We start from the raw sequence: 24,478 nt of genomic DNA, 5'->3' as shown, positions 1-24,478 counted from the left end.
TTGTGGTTCCTTTATAACAATCATCTAATGTCAAACTCCCTCCATTTTTAGCTTCTGGATAATTAGCAACCAATCCACAACTTCCATTTTATGTCCCAGGAGCTTTCATTTATTGGCACTTGTCTTGAGGGGCTATACACAGCACTTATTAGGAGCAGCATAGAGATTAGGCATCAATCATTTAGGTCTGACTGTATGTGAAGTGTATTCATTTGGGTGTGTAGTGGTTAATTGTGATGAAAAACAGCAGCCACTAGAGTGTATAGCAGTGTAAAACAAAACATCAGCAAACAGACCAGCAATAGGCAGGCATTGAGCATAATAATTTTTATTGGTGCAGAAGCAGGTGTGGTGAGGTCACAGCTATCCTTTGTAGATATTTTAAGCAACTTGTTCAGACATGTTATAAACACACCTGAACAAGATAGCAGTTGAACCAGAATCTTCTAGATATTAGGAACTCTACCACTGTAGCACGACAGCCCTTCCATCAATTGCATCATAATATTAATTGTAGCAATCACGGATCTCTGTAAACAAAGAGAAGCAGCACCAGTGACTTAGAGGGAAGGAAAACGAAATAGAAAATATGTCACAATTCATAATGAATGGTATTTGCCTCAAAATAAATCTTTGAATCAGGGTGTTACTATCAAAAGGTAGCATTCATCATCAATTGAAGTACTGCTCATCTGTCCAAAGAAAATGAGATCAAGAACAGGGATTTATGGGAACTAAACAAGATGCTATTTTAATGATTTGCATTGCAAAAGTCACCCACTTTAAGATTTCTGATCATTTTTAATGGCAAGCTATTTAAAAGTGGAGTAAAATAAGAAAGTGTCCCATTAAGCCTGTGTAGCATGTGGTATTGATCTGCATTCACATTAGGAGCTACGTAACAAAAAGGGAAACAAGATGGCTGTCATCAAGAAAGCTGTAACTATACATGGGAAGAAAATGCAGCTGTAACCGGGGATGAGAAGCGATACATACTAACAAATAACTTTTGTCTTTTTAAATGTTTTATCTAAATGCACACCGTCTATGCAACCAAAAAAGTAACCTACTTCATAAAAGGTTTTTCATGTTCATCATCCAAAAGTTTGACCAAGAGATTTTTATCTCAAGGAATAGTGCAGTATCACAGCAGAAGCAATAAGGACCACACAGACATGAGGCATGATGACACAGTGGTTTGTGCTACTACCTCACAGCACCAGGTACCCAGGTTCAAGTCCAGCCACAGGGTGCTGTGTGTAGAGTTTGCACATTCTGTGTCTGCGTGGATTTTCTCTAGATGCTGCAGCTTCCTCCCACAGTCCAAAGATGTGCAGGTTAGATACACTAGCCATGGTGTCCAGGGACGTGCAGGCTGAATGGGTTAACCATGGGAAATGCAGCATTACAGGAATAGGGTAGAGGGTGGGTCACTCTTCAGAAGGTTGATGTGGATTCTATGGGCCAAATGGCCTACTTCCACAGTGACGTATACACAGACAACTATTCAGTATCCAAATGTGAAACACAAATATCTATTTTTAAACGTTATGCTCATGACCTAATTCCATGGATAGTTTGTCCAATTAGCCATAAGTTATAACAAAAGTGCAAGCCGACACAGCATCAAAGCAAGAACAGTTTATTCAGGTAGCACCTTGTATTTATACTGAACTTTTCATGAAATAAAGCATCCCAGGCATATCACAAAGGTGTTGATTTAAAACTTAACAGCATACCAGAGCATTAAAAAAAAGGAATCAATAGAGTAAGCTATAGATTAGCCATGATCTGATTAAATGGTCATGTACACAAAAGAATGAATAACCTACTTTCCTCATGTTCCTAATACCATTTTAGATGTTTCATCTGCACTATAATTTGGGTTTATTGGCCACCCTTACCAGAGATGTAGTGAGGCAGAGATTAAATTCATCTGGTGGGAGGATTGTTAAAATCTGCTGTATATACTGCATTAGATGCCTTATTCTTATTCAGCATATTGATTATATCTGTACTTTATCCATGAAGCTCTTCTAATATTTAAAAAGGTAATAGGAATAGACTTTTTAAAAAAGTCAAATACTTCCTAACAAGTCAGGAGAGACAGCAGTCTGAGCCCTTCATCAGTCCTCAACCATCATTTACAGATGACACTGAAATTGGTTTTGTTACTCCCCCCACCCCCCGAACAGTTATTTTTCTATATTACTGTAGTTTTGACAACAGTGTGCTAACAGCAAATACAGATTCAAGTACATGCAACTTGAGCAGTCATCTATTTTCCCCACCTCAATCCTTCTGGAAAGCACATGAAAAAGTTAACTCTCCAGGCCATCGCATCTTATTCATAAATCCTGCTGAAGTACCATTTCAAATGGTTCTGTTCAATGGGGAGAAGTGAGAGAGGGATTAGTTATACATTTCAGGGGTTTTATTTTGTGTATTAACCAACAATCTGAAAATAACTTGGACTTCAGCCCAAAATTTACTGATCATAATACTACCTTCACTATCCATTGCAAATAGAGCTGATCTAACCACTGTTTCAGCTCCATTGTGCTATGACCTCTTGCTTTGTATCACAATCTCAAACAAAACCCACATTAAGCAGCACTCTGGAATAGAAATGGCAAGAATATGGGTTTATGCTGCACTTTTCCCTCAGTAAGATCCAATTTCAAGAGGATGACAGGCATTGTTGCAAATAATTAAGATATATTTCACTGGAGCTTTTACTATTACAGAAACTAGGTCAATCACCATCTAGAGTATATTAATTTGCCTTCGTTAGCAAAGACCATTTAGACTCAGAGTCCTACAACACAGATACAGGCCCTTTGGCCCAAACTGATCCAAGCCGACTCAACAATGTCAGTCTATACTCAGGTCCTGGATTAGTTCTGCTGGAAGGGCACAGCAGTTCAGGAAGCATCCAAGCAGCAGCGAAATCGACGTTTCGGGCAAAAGCCCTTCATCAGGAATAAAGGCAGTGTGCCTGAAGCATGGAGAGATAAGCTAGAGGAGGGTGGGGGTGGGGAGAAAGTAGCATAATGGGTGAGTGGGGGAGGGGATGAAGGTGATAGGTCAGGGAGGAGAGGGTGGAGTGGATAGGTGGAAAAGGAGATAGACAGGTAGGAAAAGTCTGGACAAGTCATAGGGACAGTGCTGAGCTGGAAGTTTGGAACTAGGGTGAGGTGGGGGGAAGGGGAAAATGAGGAAACTGTTGAAGTCCACATTGATGCCCTGGGGTTGAAGTGTTCCGAGGCAGAAGATGAGGCGTTCTTTCGCCAGGCTTCTGGTGGTGAGGGAGCAGAGGTGAAGGAGGCCCAGGACCTCCAAGTCCTCGGCAGAGAGGGAGGGGGAGTTGAAATGTTGGGCCACGGGACGGTGTGGTTGATTGGTGCGGGTGTCCCAGAGACGTTCCCTAAAGCGCTCTGCTAGGAGGCGTCCAATCTCCCCAATGTAGAGGAGACCGCATCGGGAGCAATGGATACAATAAATGATATACCCTTCCATTGGCAGCTCATTCCACATGCATACCACCCTCTTAAAATAAGTTGCCCTTCAGGTTCCTATTTATTCTTGCCCTTCTAACTTAAACTGATGTCTAGTCCTCAACTCCCCAACCCTGGGAAAAAGACTGAGTGCATTTGCCCTATCCATGCCCATGATTAGATTAGATTACGTTACAATGTGGAAACAGGCCCTTCAGCCCAACAAGTCCACACCGACCTGCCGAAGCGCAACCCACCCATACCCCTACATTTACTCCTTACTAACACTATGGGCAATTTAGCATGGCCAATTCACCTGACCTGCACATCTTTGGACTCGTATACCTCTATAAGAAGTCCCCCCTTCAGCATCCTACATTCTAAAGGAAAAAAGTTCTAGCTTGTCCAATCTCTCTATAACTCAGACCGAGTGAGTCCAGACAACATCCTTCCTATAATGTGACCAAAACTGAACACAATACTCCAAGTGCGGCCTCAACAACATTCTGTACAACTGCAACATAACTTCCCAACTTCTATACTCAATGCCCTGACTGACGAAGGCCAGTGTGCCAAAACCCTTCTTCACTGCCCGGTCTACCTGTAACTCCACTATCAGAGAACTGTGAACCTGAACTCCAAGATCGCTCTGTTCCACTACACTCTAAGGCCCTGCCATTCATCAAAAAGCACCTACCCTGATTGGACTTTCGAAAATGGACTTTCCACTTATCTATATTAAGCTCCATTTGCCATTTCTCAGCCCACTTCCCCAGCTGATCAAGGTCCTGCTGCAATTTCTGATAATCCTCCTCACTGACATTACTATCAGCAAACTTACTAATCATGCTTTTTACATTCTCATCCAAATCATCAATATAGATAATGAACAGTAATGGGCTCAGCACCAATTCCTGAAAAACTCGACTAGTCACAAGCCTCCAGTGATGATGGTAATGGCAAAGTAACTCCAGCATGCTGAACACCCCAAGTACAACTAAGTGACCAAGTACAACTAAGCTGTGCATTCAAGAAGAAAATGGTAATTTAAAGAGGAAACATTTCCAGGGCAAAAGGGAAATAGCAAGGAGTGAAGTGGTACTAACAGGATAGCTCTTCAAAATAATCAGCAAGGTATAATGGGCCATATGGCACCTTTGAAGCATTTTAATTTTGATTCTGTAAAATTACAATTCCACAAAAGCCCATACATAACAGGGGATTACAGGCTTGCAATGCACCCTGGCCCATTAAATTTGGAAAGGTTACCTGTACCTACTGTTATTTTGGCATTGTGCAAGAGCTGTTCCACAAGACTAGAGAACTCCCAGAGACAGCAGCATAGAGAAGGTACCTTAAAGCATATTAAATCATTATCCAGTTTGGTTAAAGATAGCTTTATTTATAAGCATTATTACAATGACATTACATTAGACTTCATGCCAGCAGGTGGGCTGTTAGGTCCATTCTTCAAGTAGTGAAGATATTCCATACAAATTATGAAGAGAGTAGACTTTCCACATGGTAAGTCAATAGAAAACGCCTTGCTTTGGTGTGAAGAATTGCTTTACTAAAGATTAACAAGTTAGTCTTGATGTGGCTAGCAAAGATGGATTGCAGTTGTGTAGTATTGATGAGGGATGGATAATAGGGCAGCCAACGTAGTCTATCTGTAATAGATATATTGGACATTATAATTGCCACAGTGCGACATATGATGGCCCTAATAGAACATGAAATTTTTTTGCATTTACTGCATATCCCATAAATGTCTGATGCAAACATGCTTTATCCAAATACAAATCAACTTTTCACACTTGCCAGTAACATCATGATTATTCCACAAACTCCTCCTAGGTAACTTATTACATGTTTCATTTAATACAACATGATGCAACACGGAATTATATTTCTTCCCCACAAATGTTTTTAAATAACATCTGTTCTTCCTTCCCGTTCCATAGTTAAAGTATATTTCAAAATAATATCCTAAAAAAATACGAAAGTGATATTGCACAATAACGAAGTTACATTTAAATGTAATAGCAAAAAAAAACCTTGAAGGCCTCAGCCTCAAAAAAAAATCAAGGTTCAATTTTAGTCAGAGCTATGATCCTAATCATATCAAAATGGATTGTGCAGTTCAAGTATAGAATCACAATCTAATGTTTAGATTGATTTAATTGGTGTGACAACCAAAGTAAAACAGCAGCAAATGAAAATGAGGGGCCAGGAACTCAAAATCAGGGTAAGCAACCACAAAAAACTGTCAACGGAAAATGCCAACTGCCCATTTATGCATACCCCATCCAACACACAACTCAAATCTTTCGAGAGCACCTGAAAAATCTATGAAGGACAAGCACAGCAGATTCATGGGAAGATCAACAAGTTCCTCTCTAGGCCATACTTGGCACCATGTTGGCTTGATTCAGTGTGACCAAGTAAAAGCCTGGAACTCTGATCTTCAAGTGTCTGAAATTTACTACCTCCAGTTGAAAGTTAAAAAATCTACACATTTCATATTATCTATTGAACAGTTTTGTCATTTTCATGTTTTCCTTAAAAACCCCACAGATGAAACCTCAATTCTCTTAACCTTAGGCTTCAATTGAATATTTTCTCTGGAATATTAAAACGCTCACCATATATAGTTGAGAATATTTTTGAATATATAAAGAAATTACCTGTATTCCTATAGTGATTTACTGATTGCATAGAAAGATGCTAAGTGTGGTTACAGCTACAAAGTACGTGCCTTTACTGAAAATATCAAAACAGCAATGAGAAAATGATTAGACAATCTCTTATGCCAGTAGAAGGAACATTGTGCAGGGCCACTTTGAAGAACTCCCCTGTTCCTCTTTGAAATACTGCTAATACATTAGAACACACACACACACACACACACACACACAGGATGTTAGTTTTGTTTCTAACTTCAAAGATGACACCTCCAGAAATATATGACAAGCCCAGATGTTGTTCTGCAAGTGGCATTTGAGTTATACAGTCAGAGCTTACAGTATAGAAGTAGACCCTTGAGTCCAACCATCCATGCTAACCAGATATCCTAAATTACCTCATACCTTTTCAGAGGTAACAGTACTATTTAGTCATGCTGACACCTACACAATTTACAGAAATATCCATAACAAATGGTTTTCAACTTAGGAAATGTGTACATGTCCCTCACTCCAATGGAATGTTACCTGGTCCTCTGTAAGGATTTACAAAAAGATTCAAAAACAGGATTACATTTTTAATGCTGTCTCAATTAAGGATCCTTCCAAAAAGGACTAAGCACATGCCCTCCAGAACAGAGGGAGTGCAACGATGTCAAAGATATTATCTTTCAGAAGGAAATACTAAAATGAGGTTCTGCCTGCACCCTCATCCCATTGTTGTATTGAAAGACATACCAGGGGAGTTATCCCTAGTACACAGACAATATTTATTGCAAATATTAAAACACAGATGGTCTGGTAATTTTCAAATCGCTTCTTATGAAAGTGCACAATTTGGCGACCATATTTCCATATTGTAGATATAATACCATGTGTTATTCATTTGTGGGATGCAGTTGTCATTGTCTGACCAGCATTTATTGCCTTTCCCTAGTTGCCCAAGAAGGTGGCAGTGAGCTGCCTTCTTGAACTGCTGCAGTTCATCTGCTATGGGTTGACCCACAATGTTATTAGGAAGGGAATTCCAGGATTTTGACCCAGCAAGGAATGGTGATATATTTCCAAGTCAGGATAAGTGACTTGAAGGGACCTTGAAGGTGGTGATCCCCTATATCTACTGCCCTTTTCCTTCTAGATGGAAGGGGTCAACTGGGTGTCAGTGGTGAAGGGAGTGGATGCAGTGCCAATAAAGCAGGCTGCTTTGTCCTGGATGGTGTCAAGCTTCTGGTATTGAGGCCTGCACTCATCCAGTCAAGTGGGGAGTATTCCATCACACTACTGACGGTAGACGGTGGATAGGCTTTGGGGAGTCAGATGGTGAGTTACTCACTGCAGTATCCCTAGCTTCTGACATTCTCATGTAGCCACTTGTGGTGAGTCCAGTTGAATTGCTGGTCAATGATAATCCCCAGAATCTGGAGAGTGGAAGATTCAGTGATAGCAACACCACTGAATGTCAGTTGGTAGTGGTTAGATTGCCTCTTATTGGTGGTCATAGACTGACATTTGTGTAGCAAAAAATGTTACTTGCCACTCTCAGCCCAAGCCTGGATATCGTCCAGATCTTGTTGCATTTGAACAGAGACTGCTTCAGTACCTGAAGTTGTGAATGGTGCTGAACTTTGTATAGTGAACATCCCACTTCTGACCTCATGATAGAGGGAAGGTTATTGATGAGGCAGTTGAAGAGTTGGGCCGAGGATGCTACCTTGAGGAACTCACGCAGAGATATTCTGGAGCTGGGATGACTGACCAACAACCACAACCATCGTCCTATATATCAGGTTTGACTCCAACCAGACAATTTGGCCCAATACACATTGATTCCAGTTTTGCTAGGTCTCCTTAATGCCACACTTGATCGAATGTAGCCTTGACGTAAAGGGCTGTCACACTCACTTCTGGAATTCAGCTCTTTTATCCATGTTTGAACAGAGGCTATAATGAGGTCAGGAGCTGAATGGCTTTGACATAACTCAAACTTGGTAGGTTCTTGCTGAGCATGTACTGCTTGACAGCACTACTGATGACACATTCCATTACTTTATTGATGGTAGCGTGGATGGATGGGGCAGTAGTTGGTTGGGTTGGATTTGTCCTGCTTTTTATATACAGGACATACTTTTAGGGAGCAATTTTCCACATTGTTGGGTAGATGCCAGTGTTGTAACTGTACTGGAATAACATGGTTTGGGTAGCACACGTTCTACAGCATAAGTATTGTTGGAATGTCGTCAGGGCTCATAGCCTTTGCAGTACTGAGTGTCTCCAACCACTTCTTGATCTATCACACAGAGTGAATCAAATTGGCTGAAGATTGGAATCTGTAATGCTGGGGACCACTGGAAGAAGTTGAAATGGATCATGCACTGGACTCTTCTAGCTGGAGATTGCTGCGATAGCTTCAGCCTCATCTTTTGCATTAACGTACTGGGCTCTTCCATCATTGAGGATGGGGATATTTGTGCAGCCACCTCTTCCAGTAAGTTGTTTAACCATTTACCACCTTTAAGTAGTGAATGTGGTGGGACTACAGATCTGATCCATTGGTTGTGGGATCTCTTAGCTCTGTCATCACTTGCTGCTTAAGCTATTTGGCAACTTTACTAGATTGACACATCTTCAGGTATGGCAAAGTGAGGAGTGCAGATGCTGGAGATTAGAGTCAAGATTAGGGCTCCTGCCTGAAACTTTGAAGTATAATTCCCTTCAAGGTAAAACATACTTTTGAACACTGAACAAGCATGTTAACCATCTGTCTATCTAGGTCTCAAGACAGACAACCCCCAAGGTACAAGGGTTTAGTACATTACAATAAAAAATTATCCATTAAATAACCAGTGCGAATGCAACAGCTTGTAAAAGGACCAGAAATGTCTCTAAAATCCTCATCTCAAATTGTACTGAATCTAAGAATGCCCTCCACTCCCAACTGTTCACAAAATAGAGTCAGAGCTATACAACACAGAAACAGGCTCTTCAGTCCAAGTTGCCCATGCTATCTAGATATCCTAACCTAATCTAGTCCATTTGCCAACACTTGGCCCATACCCCTCTTAACCCCTTTCCTATTCATATAGGCTTTTTAAATGCCACAATTGTACCAGCCTCCACTTCCTCTGGTAGCTCATTCCATACACGCACCACCCGGTTATTCCTTTTATACCTTTCCCCTCTCACCCCCTAAACCTGTACCCTCTAGTCCTGGACTCTCTCTTCTCTCTCTCCCCCCCCCCCCCCCACCAACCCCAGGGAAAAATATCCTGTCTATTCACCCTATCCACACCCCTCATGATTTTATAAACCTCTAAGGTCACCCCTCAACTTCCTACACCCCAGGGAAAACAGCCCCAGCCTTTCAGCCTCTCCCTGTAGCTCAAATCCTCCAACCTTGGCAACATCCTTGTAAATCTTTTCCGAACCCTTTCAAGTTTCACAACATCTTTCTGATAGAAAGGAGACCAGAACTGCACGCAATATTCCAAAAGTGGCCTAACCAATGTCCCGTATAGCCGCAACACAAGTTCCCAACCCCTATGCTCAATGCTCTGACCAATAAAGGAAAGCATACCAAACGCCTCCTTCACTATCCTATCTACCTGCAACTCCACTTTTAAAGGAGCTATGAACCTGCACTCCAAGGTCTCTGATCAGCAACACTCCCCAGGACTTTACCATTAAGTGTATATTTGCTTTTCCAAAATGCAGCACCTTGCATTTATCTGAACTAAACTCCACCTGCCACTCTATTCATGAATCACATTATCATTCACTCTGTTCTCAGACCCAACTCTAGTGGCGAAGCAACAAAGCTTCTTTCCCTAAATACATCAGGCCCCAGCCCTGCTTTAATATACCAAATCCACTCTCCTATAAGCTTATACAAAGTACTGGAACAGTGATGACAATTTTCCTACATTCAAGACCCTTAATTCTTTTCACAGGTTTTTCTACAAAGCTGAAAAGTCTAACATCCCCCTTGCTTTAACTTCACAGTTCTTTGAATAACCTCTGCAGCACCAAATCAAAAAGCACCAGAATTCAGTGTTGTTATGTGAAGAGACACATGTTAAATCAACACTATGCTAGCTCTATATCTACTTCAGCCTCACTAAATTTTTGTGCCCATCACAAATTAAACTTGGCAACTTAAGTGTACTTAGAGTTCAAACTACTGTTTACTTACGCAACAGACCTCTCAGCTACACCTCCAAGATGAAATATCAATACCCTGCTCCTTTCTTCATGTTAAATCACTGTCATAATCATCCTCCGAACGATTTCTGCATTGCTGTCACTGCCAACAGCTGCCTTTCCTTTTGTCTGGCTGCTACTTAGAAGCACTATGAAAATAAAGTTTCTCAAAAAGCCCAATAAATCACACCTGTGACAAAGATTGGCAAAGCCCCTCACAAATCTAACACTTCTTACACAATTTCATTACTGTTCCATTAACACATGATGTTTGCACTAGGGAAGATTCTGGTAATATATGGTAGTTATTTCTCTACTGAAAAAGAGTTGAGTTAAGCATTTATAAAGGATCATGGAGCACATTAAGACATAATGGCTCCAAATTTGAATTTTTAAAATATAGTTTCATTTTGCAGACAGATCCTCTGTGGTGTCTAATAATTTTTTGTTAGCAGTGTCTTGACCAGGATAATGAGAAAGGTTTGTGTATGTCAGGGTCTCCAGGTCCCTTGGTATCGGGGAGGCAATTTAGTCTCTGAACGTTGTCCAGCATCCTTTAAATTGAAAGTATTCTTGCAAAAGGGCAAATCTGAAGTTCATTCTTGCTACAAACTGGTTTAGCTTTCTAAAATGTGCAATACCTATCCCAATATCTGTCTCAAATAAACATGTCTAGGTCACCATAACCTGTCTTCCAGCCCAAGGAAAGAAACCATGGCATCAAGCATCATCATAGAATCCCCACAGTGTGGAAGCAGGCCATGTAGCCTATCGAATCCACACCAATCTTCCACCCAGACCCACCACATCCCTGTAACCTTTCATTTCCCCACAGCTAGCTCACCTAGCCAGTACATCCCTTGACACTGAGCAATTTAGCAATGCTAATCCATCTAACCTCACACATCTTTGGACTTTGGGAAGAAACCAGAGCATCTGGAGGAAACCAGTGCAGATATGGGGAGAATGTGTGTGGGGCATTTGCAGTCACCAGAGGCTGGAATCAAACCCAGGTCCCTGGCACTGAGGCAGCAGTACAAACCACTGATAGACCATGCCACCCTAAGCACTAAACATGACAATGGCAAAGCTAGCAGTGTTGATCCTGCAAAGATGTCTTTACCAATATCTGGGGACTTGTACAAAAAATTGGGAGTGCCATTCCTCAGCCTGATCCATGTCAGATGTCGTCTGAAAGGCATGATCAAGTGTTCTAGCCATCACCACCATCTGAGTTATGTCAGCCCACCAGAAGAAGTGGCAACATAATGTTATACAAATCAGGAAGGAATTGCCCTGCAAGTCCTCAACATTGACTCCAGACTGCACAAAGTCTCATTGGTTCCTTGCATATTTGACCAGATGCATTCTACTAGGATATCCATTCACTTCATCACAATGCACTATAATAGCAGCACATACCATCCACAAGATGTACAGAAGTTAACCAAAGTTCAAATCACTAACACTTTCCAAACCTACAACCTCCAACACCTAAAAGGGCAGCAGATGCATATGAAGACTACTACCTGAAAGTTCCCTTTCAAACCACACATCATTTTGAGTTTGAACTACATCCTGTCCTTTCATGGTCTCTAGGTCAAATTTCTACAAAAATCAACTCCCTCCCAGTACTGTAGCTTACTGATAGCAGAAAGACGTAGCAGTTCAGTAAGGGACTTCACCACCATTTTCTCCAGGGCAATTAGGGATAAGCAATATCCAGATTCTACAAACAAAAGTAATTTGAATGCCAGATCTCAAGGCTATATTAAAGTAGCAGAAAGTCATTTGTTGCTACTCAGGTATTTACTTGATCATTATTCATTTTGCCTTTACCCATCCTGAACACTTGTACCTTCCCTCCTTTATTTACTGTCACACCTCCACCCCTCAACCATAATCCACATAGTAGTTTTCTTGGTAAGGGTACAATTTTAGAAACATACTAAAAGTTGCAAACAGGAAAAGACCAGCAGATCTATCAAGCTTGTCACACACCAGAACAGCTGGAGCATTAATAAAATTTCTTTTCCTCCATTCATCCTTCTCTTTTCCGAGAACTGAGGCAATACTAACACCTTCAAGTACAGGCTGCCCTCACCTAAACATGTGTGCGACAGGTAGAGTAGATACCAGGTAAAGAATATAGAAGTGTAGAGGGGAGGAAGAGAGTAATCCAACTACTTCGCTTAAAATTGAAATGCCCTTAATCTCTCCCTCCCCTGCACTAATGCCCTTCCAACTTGATTGTTATGTAACTTTTCCACATATTCCTCACTGGAATGTTATACACAAAAAAAATGGGAAAAGTATTCCATTCCTGTTAGAATCAAGCCGGGACAGCTTTAGTCCACCAGGTGTGAAATTGAGACTACCCAAAACATGTTCACAAAATCTGCAAACAGGTGAGATAACCTTATTAGTTTAGGTTGAATCAAATCCCAAATCTCAAAGGCCAGTACATATCTCAGTACACCACTCTAACACTGAAAATGTAGAACCATTAAAGACATTTGAAACTAACACATCAATAATATGTATTAATTAACTCTGCAATTGAAATCCCTCAAAAAGGAGGTTTTAAACTGTGTGCAAAGTAATTTTTGTTTTATAAGAGGTTGGTAACTCCCTCCTTTCTTACCAGCCATGTGCGAAAGCTCAGCTTGAACTTATCCTACTAGCATGTACCTGTGCTAAGTATTCTAACCCAAGATTTCTCTCATTTGAGAGAGAATGATTTTTCCGCTCTCAATTACACATTGGCAAACAGTTAGCACAAACCAGCTGGGTGGCTAAGTAGCCTAGGCAACAAGACTTGCCCCAAAGCCAGCACACTAAAATGAGGATGGGAAAGAAGTATTTCATTGGGGGAAAAAAATGAAGTGGAAGACTCAGACAAATCCTTTGACAGGCAATAATACCTGCTTCAGACGTCAGTCTCAGTTCAGTTTGACAGCTCCATTCAAACATCATGATCAGAATGTAACTCGCTAACTTGAAAACCCCAAATAACCTCATTATGCTATTCATAAGGCATAATGAGGACTTTTCTCCAAGAAAAAAAACCATTACTTCTCAATTTCCTCTCTTCTCCAAGAATTTTGGGTGCATTACTCAGTCCTCAATTCTGTGATACATCTTTAATCTCCAAATTTAAGTGCAAACAAAATTAAGAACTGATCAATTGCAAAGCAAAATTAAGCTCTGACGAGTCATCTCAACTCGAAACGTACATTTATTTGCTCGTTCTCCATGGTTGCTGCCTGACCTGCTTTGATCGCCAGCATTTACTTTCAGCACAGATTCCAGCATCTGCAGTAATTTGTTCCCTCATTAAGCATTAGCCAACCATTCAGCTTGCTGTTTAAAAAAAGCTAGTAATAGACTCTTCACATACAATTGGTCAGGAGTAAAAAATTGTGACATTTAAATGCTTTGGGTTCATTAACTTCTCTAAACTGAACTGAGAGTAAGTGGAGTGACACTAAAACAGAGAAATGGTTTAAGCCAGGTTAAATTGAGGAGGAGTCAAATGTTTCCAGCTACTGCCCGCAGGGGCAGTATCCAAAAAGTGACTTTTTCAAAGATGGCAATGCATCCTGCGCTTCAAGTAACTAGTAGCTTCTGCTGCACAAAACAAAAAAAGGTCATATAATGCAACTTGTCTACGGTTGAGTTTATCCTCCATGTGAACGTTCTCTCAGTTAACTTTGCAATCCTATTACCACATCCTACTTGTTTCTCCCTTGTGTACATACAGCTTCTACTTAAATGCATCCTATTCCACTTGCCAATTCAGGGAATTCCCTGTTGCAGTGCTTCACATTGAGTAAAGAAACATCTCCAGTGGATTTAGAGATACTTTTGTTTTTGATCTTAGGTTTTGACACCAAACACCTCCCTAATCCAAAGATCTTGTGGGTGTAATAAGTACTACTGAATCATTGTTGTTCTGTGAAGTCTCGATAAATTAAGTGCTACATGCACTTAAAATACAGCCTTAGGCAGTTCACTTAAAACAAAAACAAGTCACTGAATTGCATTCAAACAAGACCCAGTAAACTGCTTTACTAGTAGCAGTCAATGACCAAGCAAGCTGGGCTCGATACAGAATTTGCATTTCCTCCAGATATTTTTGTAATACTGAGCTAAGAATCAGATCTCCAAACAGCTAAACTGAGCAGGTTACATTTGGATAAGTTGACATTAACAGACATATTGTAACAAGTATATCCAAATGAATTGACTTAATTATGAAGTTAATCTTTTACACAGTGCAAACAAATGCTTGTTTACTTTTCATTTTTACACAAGAACCATTTTGTCAGAATAGTAACCAAAAAGTAGTAAGCCATTTCATGCCCATTTCTTACTTTATTTAATTTTCCTTCTATTAAATCTCAGAATGCCCAGAATAGGTCGACATTTGTGGGTAAAACAAAATCCGTGTCAGTAATTTCAACCTTAAAATTACATTGCAATTCATCTTGCTGATAACATACTTAAGAGTCATAGAGATGTACAGCACAGAAACAGAACCTTTGGTCCAACTTGTCCATGCCGACCAGATATCCCAACCCAATCTAGTCCCACCTGCCAGCACCCGACCCATATCCCTGCAAACCCGTCCTATTCATATACCTTTTAAATGCTGCAATGGTACCAGCCTCCACCACTTCCTCTGGCAGTTCATTCCACCCTCTGCATGAAAAAGTTGCCCCTTAGGTCCCTTTTATACCTTTTCCCCCTCACCCTAAACCTATGCCCTCTAGTTCTGGACTCCCCCACTCCAGGGAAAATACCTTGTTTATTTATGATTTTTATAAACCTCTATACCCCTCAACTTCCGATGCTCCAGAGAAAACAGCCCCAGCCTGTTCAGCCTCTCCCTATAGTTCAAATCCTCCAACACTGGCAACATCCTGAAAAGGGTTCAGAAAAGATTTACAAGTTTCACAGCATCCTTCCGTTGGAAGGAGACCAGAATTGCATGCAATATTCCAACAGTGGCCTAACCAATGTCCTGTACAGCCGCAACATGACCTCCCAACTCCTGTACTCAATACTCTGACCAATAAAGGAAAGCATACCAAACACCTTCACTATCCTATCCTATCCTTCTGCGACTCCACTTTCAAGGAGCTATGAACTTCAGTTTCGACTTGAGCTAATCAAGTTTAGTTTCTCACTAACAAACTGCTGGTTCACAAAGTTAAAAATCACAACACCAGATTATAGTCCAACAGGTTTAATTGGAAGCACGAGCTTTCGGAGCGCTGTTCCTTCAGCAGGTGGTTGTGTCCAACACTGGCATCTCCAAATCATGGCTGGATTACAAAAGGAAGTTGTGAAACATTTATCTGGATCAGCAGTACTCCGTATTAACCAGAGCATTTCAACATTAAAAGTAAACCTTTTTTGTTACTTACTAGATCAGATTAATACCAACTACAGAAATACAAATGTGATATTACACAGATATACAGGGTAAGGAGCTGGGCTGATCAACCAAAGATTTTGACTCTTTTTTTGATAACGGTAGGATGGGGTGAAGGAAGAGGATGGGCTCATTAGTTATATTTTCCACCATTTTACTAGTCCAAAGCAAGATGGGAAACATTAAATTCAGCTTTCAAAACTGCAGAATACCCACACCAATTAGTGCAAGATCTGGAGGCTACCAAGGAGTTAAACTATCAATAGTTGCCCTCGACTGACTGATTCACTGGGAAGAGAGTGATAAAACACAGGAGCTGGCCATTCAGTTCATCCCACCTGCACTGCATCTCTGAAGTGGAGTTATCCAATTATTTATTTTGCTGCATTTCCTCTCCTTTAAATGTTTATCCAATTTAAAATAAAAAAGTTCTCAGGCAACATGTTAAACTTACTTGCAAGTCCATACAAATGAGGTGCTATCAAGTCTCAGAAATAAGTTTCAACAACAATCTTGTTCAAATTTTGCTGCAATTATATTATATAATAAATTTTCATGAAAAAAGGTAAACCTTTAGACAGTTCATTTTAAAATCGCTGAAACAGGTTATACTACTGGATTAGCCATCACTGAGCTAAACCAATGGCCATGAATGTGAATTCAAATGGTACCATGGAAATTTTGGTTTTGAAGTGTAAGGGAGAGACAGCAGGTCTCCTTTTTAAAAACTCAATTTCATTGAAGTCCTTATGACAATCCAGGAGCTTGATGGTCATTTTTCTTCAAATCAGCAATTTTTCATTTCTATCGAATTTGGTTTAAAGAAAAAAAAAAGCTGATTTGAAGAAAGGTGACCAACAAACTACTGGATTGTCATAAAACTCAATTTCATTGAAGTCCTTAAAAAGAAATTCTGCAGTCTCTCTTACACTTCAAAACCAAAAGATGTTTAATTAACTGTGGAGCACTTTCAGCTGTCCTAAGATCCTGAAATGTACTGCGAATTCACGTGGATCCAGTCCAACACCAAGCTGATGGATTCTTCATTGTCCTCAGAAAAGTTGAGCCAGCAATCCACAGTTGTATTAAATTAGAATACAGTAGTTGAAGAAAACAGCTTACCATCACCCTTAGAATATCTAGGGATAGAAATAAAGACCCATGTCACAAGAATTAAAATTTTTAAGATATGTATGTTTCTAAATCATATACTATTTTCTGACAATCGGCCTCACACTGCCTAGTCTCAGTTCCAACAATTTTATAAAAGAAACTCAAATTATATTCACATTGCCTATTTCTTGCTGCCATTCATTACTTGAAAGCTAATTTCCTTGTTGCCAACTTTTGTACAGGCAAAAGTTTTTTTCAGAATCCACATCAAACAATAACTTAGAATACTTGCCTCAACATCACTAAAAGACAAACAAGGCACTGAGTTTCACTTGGTAGACAGTAGATGCTTCAAAGCATCAATGCGAGAAATTCCAGAGCTAGAGGCCACAAATTTAAAGTTACTAAGTTTCTTTCGACATACATCAAAACTTCATTTATCTAAATTTATCATAAATGAGTTGGATCAGAAATGTGTTAAAAACTTCAATTAGCAGTAGCTTTTTACAAGTAATATTTCCAAGCAAAATATGAAACAAAGTAAAACCTACCTTCACAAACCAACTGGAGCAACAAAACTAAGAAATAAACCTTTGAGAAAAAAAAACACTACTACCCATTATTGGAAGGTCTGAAGTAGGATAGTGGAGAGTCCTTTCATCAAGGAATTTGAAAAAGTAATATTCAGACATTAACCCACTGCTAAATTCTTCATGCGGACATGAAGAAACTGTAACAAAGAAAAAAGTGAATATACATATACAAGACAGTACAGAGATATAAGAAACAGTTTAGATCTTACCATAGTACCAGGTCGCTATTCAAGTTATGCATATCAGCATACAAGAGGAGTCACAAACATAGAATATTTGTCTTCAGAAATTAAGTCACGTTTTCTTCTCTTTAAAAAGGTGCCTGCTTTCTTTTAAACAAAAGAGATCAGATCAAAACACCTTAAAATGTGATGCTAACAATAAACTTAATAATTGGTAACACACAGGAAACTATTGAGATTCAAGCTTCAAAAATTTCAAATACTTTCAGTTGCTCATAACAGATGGGTTACCTACCTAATAGTCACCTTTAGTCTGCAAAATAGAATTACGCAACGTATTAGGAGGCTACTCCATTATGCCAACTTCATGAAACAATTAACTAGTCCTAAACCCCTGCTCTCTTCCCGCAGCTATCCAAATATTCCTCTAATTCTTTTTTTAAAAAGTTTTCAATTCTATTTCCATTACCTTTTCAGGCAGTGCATTCTGGATCACAGCAACCCATTTCATAAAACAATATTCCCCTCAATCCCCACACTGCAGCATATTAAGATGCCAAATCAAATTCAGCTTAATATCACTGTAGGATAATGAACATTATGCCTGTTCCCTTCAGCCAGTAAGGGAGGGAAAGAACAAACATCTATGCATATACATCTCTGACATTGTCAAACTATCGCAAAGTGTTTCACAGCTCTTAATTACTTTTGAAGCGAGAGGGCCTATTGCATTGCACAGAAATGCAGAGCCAACTTGTGCACAGCAAGACTCCAAAGAACAGAAATGGTCCAACAGGCCATATTAGATCATTTTAAAATGGTAGAGGAATAAATACCATTCAGGAATAAATATTGACCTTGAAAAAAAAAAATTAAGGCATCAATTGTTACATGTGCAGAGATTGGTTTTAACATTTCATCCTGAAAGATAGTACTTCTGACAATACAATATTCCCTTAATTCATTCTGGTTCTTGCCTTTAGTATTGTGTTAAATAGAACAGGACAGCTGCACAAATTACAATAAGTTTGTATAATTCTCATTTTGATAATTTTATCCACAAACATGTGATAACACTCACCAAAGTCAAAAGGGTATAAAAGTTTAATATCCACTTCAGAGACAAATGCATAAACTAGGCAGTGCTGTACAAAACAGAAGGTTGCTGCATTGTTAACAGTCCCTTTTCTTGGGCAATACGTTAAATAAACTCCACAGTTGCCCTAAGTTGGACAAATTTTTACCAAGCACTATTTTAAACACAGGAGCTGCTGTAACTGTTCTGGTCAATATTTCGATATTCATGCCTATGTCCGCCGATGCACAGTGGCAGCATACCATTTACAAGATGAATTGCAGCAGTTTGCCAAGACTCCAACAGTACCTTCTGACCCCTACCACAGAATAGGAAAGGATAATAGACACATGGAAGCACCACCATCTGCAGGTCCCTGTCCAAGCCACACACTATCCTGACTTAATAAGAACGTAAAAGAAGAACTGGGAGCAGAAGTCAGCCCCTCAAGCCTGCTTCACCATTCATATGATCATGGCTAACCTCAGCTCAGCCTCAACTCCAATTTACTACTGCGCCCAAAACCCTTCAGCACATTACTGCACAATTGACCACACCTTCTCAAAAGGCAGTGGAGATTCCAATAATTACTGGTCTAGTCAGTCAAACTCTCATCCTGTCAACAAGCATTTTGATTATACATCACCAAAACAGATTATCTGAATGATTATGTACAGCAAGCTGCTGTAAACAAATTAATTGCATAGTTTCTACAATGGAACAAATGTAGATATGTTTAAAAAAATGGTACTTAAATGACGGTAAAGCAGAGCATAAGACTAGCTATTTAAAATGCAAGCGCTTGCTTTCTGCAAAGAAACTAACGACATACAAAACAGCAAGATGCTCTGGTGTTTAGAAACAGGATGCTGTACAGGCATTAAAGTGCTATAAGGATGTTCTTCTCAGCACTGAGGGGCACAATTTAAAAGGGAAGAGCCAATTTAAGTTAAGCAACGCTAGAAACTTAAGTGGGCTGCTATAGTGTCTTATTATTTTCGTTAAGTGGAGTTAAAACAAACCAATGGTGATGATTGCTCTATAATGATCATTATAAAAAGTGAAGCAGCTTAGCAGTTTGAACCACTTTTCACTTAAACTAGTGCTAACTCCACTAATACAACGGAAGAGAAAGAATTGCAAAAGATAATGGGCAGACATAACTGTTACACCTCCAGGTCCCACTACAAAGTGCATGTAGATATAAGACAGTGGGACTCAATGTACATGACAGTATCCCAATGCCTGACCTGAATACCCAAGTATATAATGATCATCTGTGACATCTTTCCAAAAATAAGTTAGAGTTGTGGTCTGCTCAACATAAAGATGCCGCAATTTCCTTACAAAAGGTAGATCACAGTTTTCTACACTTTCTTTATAACTGTAATTCCAGTAGGCTTTTAATATTAACCTGCACAATGCAGAATAGAAATGGCATTAACAACCAAATTCCTTGGCATTCCTTAAAAGCTATTACAGCAAGTTCGTGGAATCATCCAGATGATTAACCTCCAGAAAACCTCCACCCCACCCCCTCCCACCCACTGCCCGACCCCACCCCTCCAGGGCAGCCAGACTGGACACTAACAGTAGACTGCTGCTGCCGCGTGCACGCGCGTGGGAGGGGGTTAGGGTTCACCCATGCAGAACTCCAGGGAAAGTGTGGGGTGAGAGATCGAGAGAGATATCAGTCATTTAGAGACAGTGCCTAGACTGTCCAGGACTGTTCTTGGCAGCATTTCAGTGAGTGGAGTTCGTTTTTAACCATTGCACCTGTAAACAAAAGGCGCAAATCAGGGTTGAAACAGCTCTTTGATGTAATATCCGAGATCCCCTTGAGAAAATGGAGATTCCTCTGTAGATCACGTCTACCGCTCTGCCCTCAATCCTCTTTGTTACTTCTTCAAAACACTCAATCAAGTTTGAGAGACATGATTTCCCATGCACGAAACCATGTTGACTATCCCTAATCAGTCCTTGCCTTTCCAAATACTTGTCCCTCAGGATTCCCTCCAAACACCTGCCCACCACAGACATCACGCTCACTAGTCTATTAAAGTGGTTTGTCCTTACCACTTTCTTAAACAGTGGCACCACGTTAGCCAACCTCCAGTCTTCAGCACCTCACCTGTGACTACTGATGATACAAATATCTCAGCAAGGGGCCCAGCAATCACTTCCCAAGCTTCCCAGAGTTTTAGGGCACACCTGATTAGGTCCTGGGGATTTGTCCACTTTTATGCGTTTTAAGACATCCAGCACTTCCTGCTCTGTAATATAAAGAATTTTCAAGCTGTCATCATCTATTTCCCTACATTCTATATCTTCCATATCCTTCGCCACAGTAAGCACTGATGCAAATCCTCGTTTAGTATTTCCCCCATCTCCTGTGGCTCCACACAAAGGCAGCCTTGCTGATCTTTGAGGGGGCCTTTGCTTTCCCTAGTTACCCTTTTGTCCTTAATGTATTTGTAAAAATCCTTTGGATTCTCCTTAACTGTATTAAAAAGGTCAACTAAAAGATTATGCTTATTACTGTTGACAATTTCTCAAGATTGGTAGCAATTTAGTTTCTCTCCTCAAAAAGTCGTTAGTTACTTTGTAATATATCTAGATACTTGGACAATCAAGAAACTCTTCAATACTGTCATGTTATCACTTCATTCTTAAGTAACTGTGCTTAAAAAAAAGAGTAAACAGGTGAAAGCGAGGACTGCAGTTGCTGGAGGTTCGAATCAAGATTAGAGTGATGCTGGAAATGTACAGCAGGTCAGGCAGCATCCGAGGAGCAGGAAAATCAATGTTTTGGGCAGGAGCCTGATGAAGGACTCCTGCCGGAAATGTCGATTTTCCTGCTCCTCTGATGCTGCCTGACCTGCTGTGCATTTCCAGCACCACTCTAATCTTGACTTGAAAAAAAGCAGCCCAAATGACAGGTGGTGTCACAATGGCCAAAGGAATCCTCAACTTTACTGTTAACTCCATCAAGTTTCACAGATGCAATATGGTAAGGAAACCTCCAGTTGATTAACACCTATTTGTACTTCAATAAAGCTTCATACTGAATAAACATGCCAAGCAGCAGGGACTTTAACATCCATCTCCAACAGCGCACTGGTATAGCATAATAACTGATCAAGCCTTGAACAACACAATTGCCAGATTGCACCTGAAGGGAATGTTAAGAACTACACAAGAGACCTATTTGACCTAGTCCTCACTAGATGCATTTGCAATAGGTAAACTAATCAAAAAGTGGTTAAAGCAGAAATGACCTCCGCATAGTCCTTGACACCGATTTGCTTTTACATGGAAAACACTGCCGTGTGTCACTATTATAATGCAAAGAGATTCAGAACAGAATTAGTAGTTCAAATTAGCACCTGTGGCACGGAAATCCATCAGCAGCAGAACTGCATACCATCATAACCTGTAAACTCCTCATACCATACCAGTCCACCATTACGATCAAGCCAGAAAATTTAAAAAAAAACTTTGGTTCAAAGCAGAGTGTAGACTAAGAGCATCTTAAATTGAGGTTGAAGATACATCATACCAAATAACAATGGATCAGGTTAAAAGCTCTGCAGTCATGTCACATCAATTACCATTCATGACTGAATATTATCTCCATCTGTCAAGGATGGGAAAGCCCAGCAAGTTAGCACAAAACTCTCGTGAACAATTCTTCCCTATCACGTAAGTCAATGTTCACCCAATCCACATGATAAAGAAATGGCTGAATGTACATGAGAATGCAAAGGCTATGGGACCCCTCCCCAATAACATCCAGCTGTAGCAAACATTTATGCTCCAGAAACAGCTGTGCGTCTAACCAGTGTATTCTAGTGCAGTCCAATATTAGCATCTAACAATGTGGAGATTTGCCCCAGGAAAAAAAGGATGACAAATCCAGTCTGCTCAGGTGAAAGGGATCATTGACATGAGAAAATATGCACTTTCTAGTCATCTTTTGCCAGTGTTTTTTGTTCTTCACGCCTGCCGGACTAACATCTCCACCCTAATCCAGGGAATTTTTACCAATTACAACTGCTACGCATTTCTACACAAAGATTGGTAGAGATTTAGAATTCCTAAACTATAGTTGACGCTAGATCAGTTGTTAATTTTAACTGAGATAGTACCTATGCTTAACAAAAAAGTATCTAAGGAATATGGGCCAAAGGGCACCTACATGTCGCATGGCTACAGATGACTGAAATGATGGAACAGGTCTGAGGAGCTGAACGGCCTACTATTGTTCCTACTCAAAAGTTTACCTACGTTACTGGAAGTCCAAGGTTCAAACATGAGATTTTTAGGTCAGACTCTATTCAATTATAAGTCAGCTTTAAAACTACCAGAGGAATTTACACTAGGTACACAGTTACAACACAAGTCAAAACCAAAATTGGAACTGCAAAAACTAATGTTAATAAAAGCAAAGACCAGCAGCTTTAACATAGGAAAAATGCCAAAGCTCTGATCTAGGCACAATTAAGTAACAGTTTAAATCTATGATAAAAGGATATAATAGGAGTGACAAAAAGCTTGGGTCAACATATAGGAATGTGAAGAGGCACAGGAGGTATAATAGTTAGGGGACAGAATCACAGAGTTAAAATTCCTGGACAACCGACAGCAAACACCTTACAACGAGGAACAAAGGGAGTGATGGGGATGCAGTGAGGCATGCTCACAGTGAACATATAGAGGGACAATTACAAGCACTATGAAAAAATGTCAATTCTGCACATTACCCATTTCAATATAATCTAGAAATGCTGTTCTGCTGAAATTTTGTAGGCATCAGAATAATATCAAATTGCCCTGGATTAGTTTAGTAGCAGAAAATAAAAAAGTATGAAGATAGGGTTGATCCAATTATACCTTATTGTGAAACATGCAATTTCCTTCTTTGTAAGTAGTGGCTTTCCATGAATTTATTTCATGGAAATAAGCTAAGTCATTGAGAAGCCTCAAAAGCAGTGCTCTTCTAGAGATTGAAGAAATTGTACAAATATGAAACATGAGTATTTACAGATGTCTTAATGTTTTCTTTGCACTTTTCCCTGAAGTAAATTGATGTGGTCATCTGAATCATGACTTATGATCAAGTAACATTCTTCCACTGAAGAAACATGGCTACAAAATATCTTTCAACATCATGTTGCCAAACTCTTATTAAACAGCCCCAAGACAATATCAGAAGCTGCAGAAGCCAGTGAAGCACTGCTGTTACAAAAAAAAGAACTTAAGCATTTATCCTTGTTGACAACTCAATTCCAACATCTATTTTGCATCCCCCCCACCCCCAAATCATGTCTTATCAATAGTATGCAGAGATGTTAATTAAGCAACACTATTATGGCCTCAAAATTAATTTAGAACTAAAACAAACAATCTTAGTGCCACCCATTTCAAAAGGAATGGAACATTTAAATAGAGAAACCAAGATGAGATGTTAGCACCCAAATGCAAATTTAAAAAAGGTATTAAAAACAAAAAAAAAGTCATAAAATGCTCTAGTGTCAGAGCCCATGAAGGTGACAAACAGTACTTGCAAGGTCAAACAGCTTGAAGGAAAAAAGTTAAAGAGCCTGAAAAAAAAAAAGAGCTAAGCACCATCATATTATTACAGAATATATTCTGTAAATTCCCCATAGTTTTGCTCAGCAGATAAAATATAGCAAG

The 24,478-nt window shown here is 39.8% G+C and overlaps 1 long non-coding RNA gene across 1 annotated transcript; it reads right to left on the bottom strand.

Moving 5' to 3' along the window:
- Positions 1 to 1,626: 1,626 nt before the first annotated feature.
- Positions 1,627 to 17,849, bottom strand: LOC140453521 (uncharacterized). Its single transcript, XR_011952413.1, has 2 exons — positions 17,734 to 17,849; positions 1,627 to 5,167 (listed from the first exon to the last, which is right to left on the bottom strand). It is a non-coding gene; the product is annotated as an uncharacterized lncRNA (long non-coding RNA).
- Between the last annotated feature and the right edge of the window lie 6,629 nt (positions 17,850 to 24,478).

The sequence above is a fragment of the Chiloscyllium punctatum genome, chromosome 27, assembly GCF_047496795.1.
Source record: "Chiloscyllium punctatum isolate Juve2018m chromosome 27, sChiPun1.3, whole genome shotgun sequence".
NCBI classification, from domain to species: Eukaryota; Metazoa; Chordata; class Chondrichthyes; order Orectolobiformes; family Hemiscylliidae; genus Chiloscyllium; species Chiloscyllium punctatum.
Note: the sequence above shows the minus strand (reverse complement) of the source record. Positions and strands in the feature narration are given on the sequence as shown.